Below are 7,645 nucleotides of genomic sequence, written 5' to 3'. Positions count from 1 at the left end.
AGGATTACTCTAAATAGTGACAATTCCTCACTGATCACTGATAATAATGACAAAGTCCCCAAAGATCACTCTAAATAATGACACAATCCCCAAGGATCACTCTCAATAGTGACCCAATCCCGAAGGAGCACTCTAAATCGGGACTCAATCCACAAGGATCATTTTAAATAGTGACACAATCCACATGGATCACTCAAAATAGTGACATAATCCCCAAGGATCACTCTCAATATTGAAACAATGCCCAAGAATCACGCAGAATAGTGACACAATCCCCAAGGATCACTCTAAATACTAACACAATCCCCAAGGATCACTCTAAATAGTGACACAATCCAACGTGATCACTAAAAATAATGACAAAGTCGCCAAATATCACACGAAATAGTGACACAATCCCCAAGGATCACTCTAAATACTGACACAATCCCCAAGGATCACACTAAATAATGACACAATCCCAAGGATCACTCTAAATAGTGACACAAACCGCAAGAATCATTCTAAATAATGACACAATCCCCAAGGATCACTCAAAATAGTGACACAATCCCCAAGGATCTCACTAAACAGTGACACAAACCCCAAGGATCACTCTAAATAGTGACACAATCCCCAAGGATTGGACTAAATAGTGACACAATCCCCAAGGATCACTCTAAATAATGACTCAATCCCCAAGGACCTCTCTAAATAGTGACCCAATCCCGAAGGATCACTCTAAATAGTGTCACAATCCCGAAGGATCACTCTAAATAGTGTCACAATCCCCAAGGATCACACTAAATAGAGACACAATCCCCACGGATCACTCTAAATAGTGTCACAATCCCCAAGGATCACTCGAAATAGAGACACAATCCATAAGGATTACTCTAAATAGTGACACAATCCACAAGGATCAGTCTACATCGTGACACAATCCCCAAGGATCACACTAAATAGTGACACAATCCCCAAGGATCACTCTAAATAGTGACTCAAACTCGAAGGATTACTCTAAATAGTGACACATACCTCACTGATCACTGTTAATAATGACAAAGTCCCCAAGATCACTCTAAATAATGACACAATCGTCAAGGATCACACTAAATAGTGACCCAATCCCCAAGGATCAATCTAAATAATGACACAATCCCCAAGGACCTCTCTAAATAGTGAGGATCACTCTAAATAGTGTCACAATCCCCAAGGATCACTCTAAATAGTGACTCAAACCCCAAGGATTACTCTAAATTGTGACACAATCCCCAAGGACCACTCTAAATAGTGACACATTCCCCACGGATCACTGTAAATAATGACAAAGTCCCCAAAGATCACTCTAAATAATGACACAATCGTCAAGGATCACACTAAATAGTGACACAATCCCCAAGGATCATTCTAAACAGTGACACAATCCCCAAGGATCACTCCAAATAGTGACACAATCCCCAAGGATCACTCTAAATCGTGACACAATACCCAATGATCACTCCAAATAGTGACACAATACCCAAGGGAAACTCTAAATAGTGACACACACCAAGGATCAGACTAAATTGTGACCTAATCCCCAAGGATCACTCTCTATAGTGACACAATCCAAAAGGATCACTCTAAATAGTGACACAATCCCCAAGGATGACTCTAAATAGTGACAAAATCCACAAGGATCATTTTAACTAGTGACACAATCCACAAGGATCACTCAAAATAGTGAGTAAATCCCCAAGGATCACTCTCAATATTGAAACAATCCCCAAGGATCACGCAGAATAGTGACACAATCCCCAAGGATCACTCTAAATACTAACACAATACCCAAGGATCACTCTCAATACTAACACAATCCCCAAGGTTCACTCTAAATACTAACACAATCCCCAAGGATCACTCTAAATAGTGACACAATCCCCAAGGATCACTCGAAATAGTGACACAATCCCCTAGGATCACTCTATATAGTGACACAATCCCCAAGGATCACTCTAAATCACTCTTTGGAGGAAATAATAACAAATGGGATTACTATCTCAATGGAAACAAATTAAAACATGCTACCGTGCAAAGGGACCTGAGGGTCCTTGTGCATGAGACGCAAAAGCCCAGTCTGCAGGTACAACAGGTGATCAAGAAGGCAAATGGGATGTTGGCCTATATTGCGAGGGGGATAGAATATAAAAGCAGGGATGTCTTGATGCACCTGTACAGGGCATTGGTGAGGCTGCAGCTGGAATGCTGTGTGCAGTATTGGTCCCCTTATATGAGGAAGGATATATTGGCATTGGAGGGAGTGCAGAGAAGGTTCACCAGGTTGATACCGGAGATGAGGGGTTTGGATTATGAGGAGAGGCTGAGGAGATTGGGTTTGTACTCGTTGGAGTTTAGAAGGATGAGGGGGGATCTTATGGAGACTTATAAGATAATGCGGGGGCTGGATAGGGTGGAGGCGGAGAGATTCTTTCCACTTAGTAAGGAAGTTAAAACTAGAGGACACAGCCTCAAAATAAAGGGGGGTCGGTTTAAGACAGAGTTGAGGAGGAACTTCTTCTCCCAGAGGGTGGTGAATCTCTGGAATTCTCTGCCCACTGAGGTGGTGGAGGCTACCTCGCTGAATATGTTTAAAGCGCGGATGGATGGATTCCTGATCGGTAAGGGAATTAAGGGTTATGGGGATTAGGCGGGTAAGTGGTACTGATCCACGTCAGATCAGCCATGATCTTATTGAATGGCGGGGCAGGCTCGAGGGGCTAGATGGCCTACTCCTGCTCCTATTTCTTATGTTCTTATGTTCTTATTTTCTTAAATAGTGACACCATCCCCAAGGATCACTCTAAATAGTTACACAATCCCCAAAGATCACACTAAATAGTGACACAATCCACGAGGATCACTCTAAATAGTGACACAAACCCCAAGGATCACTCTAAATAGTGAGACAATTCCCAAGGATCACTCCAAATAGTGACACAGTCCCCAAGGACCAGTCTAAATAATGACACAATCCCAAAGGATCACTCTAAGCAGTGACACAATCCCCAAGGATCACTCTGAATAGTAACACAGACCCAAGGATTACTCTCAATAGTGACCCAATACCCAAGGATCTCTCTAAATAGTGACACAATCCCCAAGGATCACTCTAAATAGTGACACAATCCCCAAGGATCACTCTAAGTAGTGACACAATCCCCAAGGATCACTCTAAATAGTGATACAATCACCAAGGATCACTCTATATCGTGACACAATTCCCAAGGATCATTCTAAATAGTGACACAAACCCCAAGGATCACTCAAAATAGTGACACAATACCCAAGAATTACACTAAATAGTGATACAATCCCCGAGGATCACTCTAAATAATGCCACAATCCCCAAAGATCACTCTAAATAGTGACACAAACCCCAAGGATCATTCTAAATAATGGCACAATCCCCAAGGAACACTCGAAATAGTGACACAATCCCCAAGGATCACACTAAACAGTGACACAAACCCCAAGGATCACTCTAAATAGTGACACAATCCCCAAGGATTAGACTAAATAGTGACACAATCCCCAAGGATCACTCTAAATAATGACACAATCCCCAAGGACCTCTCTAAATAGTGACACATCCAGAAGGATCACTCTAAATAGTGTCACAATCCACAAGGATCACTCTACATCGTGACACAATCCCCAAGGATCACTCTAAATAGTGACACAATCCCCAAGGATCTGTCTAAATAGTGACACAATCCACGAGGATCACTCTAAATAGTGACTCAAACCCCAAGGATCACTCTAAATAGTGACACAATCCCCAAGGATCACTCTAAATTGTGACACAATCCCCAAGGAGCACTCTAAATAGTGACACAATCCCCACTGATCACTGTAAATAATGACAAAGTCCCCAAAGATCAGTCTAAATAATGACACAATCGTCAAGGATCACACTAAATAGTGACACAATCCCCAAGGATCACTCTAAATCGTGACACAATACCCAATGATGATTCCAAATAGTGACACAATTCAGAAGGATCACTCTAAATAGTGACACAATTCCCAAGGATCACTCTAAATAGTTACACAGTCCACAAGTATCATTTTAAATAGTGACACAATCCACAAGGATCACTCAAAAGAGTGACAAAATCCCCAAGGATCACTCTAAATACTGACACAAACCCCAAGGATCACTCTAAATTGTGACACGATCCCCAAGGATCACTCTAAATAATGACACAAACCCCAAGGATCACTCTAAATTGTGACACAATCCCCAAGGATCTCACTAAACAGTGACACAAACCCCAAGGATCACTCTAAATAGTGACATAATCCCCAAGGATTAGACTAAATAGTGACACAATCCCCAAGGATCACTCTAAATAATGACACAATCCCCAAGGACCTCTCTAAATAGTGACCCAATCCCGAAGGATCACTCTAAATAGTGTCACAATCCCGAAGGATCACTCTAAATAGTGTCACAATCCCCAAGGATCACACTAAATAGAGACACAATCCCCAAGGATCACTCTAAATAGTGACACAATCTCCAAGGATCACTCGAAATAGAGGCACAATCCATAAGGATTACTCTAAATAGTGACACAATCCACAAGGATCAGTCTACACCGTGACACAATCCCCAAGGATCACTCTAAATAGTGACACAATCCCCAAGGATCACTCTAAATAGTGACTCAAACTCGAAGGATTACTCTAAATAGTGACAATTCCTCACTGATCACTGATAATAATGACAAAGTCCCCAAAGATCACTCTAAATAATGACACAATCCCCAAGGATCACTCTCAATAGTGACCCAATCCCGAAGGAGCACTCTAAATCGGGACTCAATCCACAAGGATCATTTTAAATAGTGACACAATCCACATGGATCACTCAAAATAGTGACATAATCCCCAAGGATCACTCTCAATATTGAAACAATCCCCAAGAATCACGCAGAATAGTGACACAATCCCCAAGGATCACTCTAAATACTAACACAATCCCCAAGGATCACTCCAAATAGTGACACAATCCAACGTGATCACTAAAAATAATGACAAAGTCGCCAAATATCACACGAAATAGTGACACAATCCCCAAGGATCACTCTAAATACTGACACAATCCCCAAGGATCACACTAAATAATGACACAATCCCAAGGATCACTCTAAATAGTGACACAAACCGCAAGAATCATTCTAAATAATGACACAATCCCCAAGGATCACTCAAAATAGTGACACAATCCCCAAGGATCTCACTAAACAGTGACACAAACCCCAAGGATCACTCTAAATAGTGACACAATCCCCAAGGATTGGACTAAATAGTGACACAATCCCCAAGGATCACTCTAAATAATGACTCAATCCCCAAGGACCTCTCTAAATAGTGACCCAATCCGAAGGATCACTCTAAATAGTGTCACAATCCCGAAGGATCACTCTAAATAGTGTCACAATCCCCAAGGATCACACTAAATAGAGACACAATCCCCACGGATCACTCTAAATAGTGTCACAATCCCCAAGGATCACTCGAAATAGAGACACAATCCATAAGGATTACTCTAAATAGTGACACAATCCACAAGGATCAGTCTACATCGTGACACAATCCCCAAGGATCACTCTAAATAGTGACACAATCCCCAAGGATCACTCTAAATAGTGACTCAAACTCGAAGGATTACTCTAAATAGTGACACATACCTCACTGATCACTGTTAATAATGACAAAGTCCCCAAAGATCACTCTAAATAATGACACAATCGTCAAGGATCACACTAAATAGTGACCCAATCCCCAAGGATCAATCTAAATAATGACACAATCCCCAAGGACCTCTCTAAATAGTGACACAATCCCGAAGGATCACTCTAAATAGTGTCACAATCCCCAAGGATCACTCTAAATAGTGACTCAAACCCCAAGGATTACTCTAAATTGTGACACAATCCCCAAGGACCACTCTAAATAGTGACACATTCCCCACTGATCACTGTAAATAATGACAAAGTCCCCAAAGATCACTCTAAATATTGACACAATCGTCAAGGATCACACTAAATAGTGACACAATCCCCAAGGATCATTCTAAACAGTGACACAATCCCCAAGGATCACTCCAAATAGTGACACAATCCCCAAGGATCACTCTAAATCGTGACACAATACCCAATGATCACTCCAAATAGTGACACAATACCCAAGGGAAACTCTAAATAGTGACACACACCAAGGATCAGACTAAATTGTGACCTAATCCCCAAGGATCACTCTCTATAGTGACACAATCCAAAAGGATCACTCTAAATAGTGACACAATCCCCAAGGATGACTCTAAATAGTGACAAAATCCACAAGGATCATTTTAACTAGTGACACAATCCACAAGGATCACTCAAAATAGTGAGTAAATCCCCAAGGATCACTCTCAATATTGAAACAATCCCCAAGGATCACGCAGAATAGTGACACAATCCCCAAGGATCACTCTAAATACTAACACAATACCCAAGGATCACTCTAAATACTAACACAATCCCCAAGGTTCACTCTAAATACTAACACAATCCCCAAGGATCACTCTAAATAGTGACACAATCCCCAAGGATCACTCGAAATAGTGACACAATCCCCTAGGATCACTCTATATAGTGACACAATCCCCAAGGATCACTCTAAATCACTCTTTGGAGGAAATAATAACAAATGGGATTACTATCTCAATGGAAACAAATTAAAACATGCTACCGTGCAAAGGGACCTGAGGGTCCTTGTGCATGAGACGCAAAAGCCCAGTCTGCAGGTACAACAGGTGATCAAGAAGGCAAATGGGATGTTGGCCTATATTGCGAGGGGGATAGAATATAAAAGCAGGGATGTCTTGATGCACCTGTACAGGGCATTGGTGAGGCTGCAGCTGGAATGCTGTGTGCAGTATTGGTCCCCTTATATGAGGAAGGATATATTGGCATTGGAGGGAGTGCAGAGAAGGTTCACCAGGTTGATACCGGAGATTAGGGGTTTGGATTATGAGGAGAGTCTGAGGAGATTGGGTTTGTACTCGTTGGAGTTTAGAAGGATGAGGGGGGATCTTATGGAGACTTATAAGATAATGCGGCGGCTGGATAGGGTGGAGGCGGAGAGATTCTTTCCACTTAGTAAGGAAGTTAAAACTAGAGGACACAGCCTCAAAATAAAGGGGGGTCGGTTTAAGACAGAGTTGAGGAGGAACTTCTTCTCCCAGAGGGTGGTGAATCTCTGGAATTCTCTGCCCACTGAGGTGGTGGAGGCTACCTCGCTGAATATGTTTAAAGCGCGGATGGATGGATTCCTGATCGGTAAGGGAATTAAGGGTTATGGGGATTAGGCGGGTAAGTGGTACTGATCCACGTCAGATCAGCCATGATCTTATTGAATGGCGGGGCAGGCTCGAGGGGCTAAATGGCCTACTCCTGCTCCTATTTCTTATGTTCTTATGTTCTTATTTTCTTAAATAGTGACACCATCCCCAAGGATCACTCTAAATAGTTACACAATCCCCAAAGATCACACTAAATAGTGACACAATCCACGAGGATCACTCTAAATAGTGACACAAACCCCAAGGATCACTCTAAATAGTGACACAATT

Source organism: Mustelus asterias, unplaced genomic scaffold, assembly GCF_964213995.1.
Source record: "Mustelus asterias unplaced genomic scaffold, sMusAst1.hap1.1 HAP1_SCAFFOLD_64, whole genome shotgun sequence".
Classification (NCBI taxonomy): Eukaryota; Metazoa; Chordata; class Chondrichthyes; order Carcharhiniformes; family Triakidae; genus Mustelus; species Mustelus asterias.
This window is presented reverse-complemented; position numbering follows the sequence as displayed.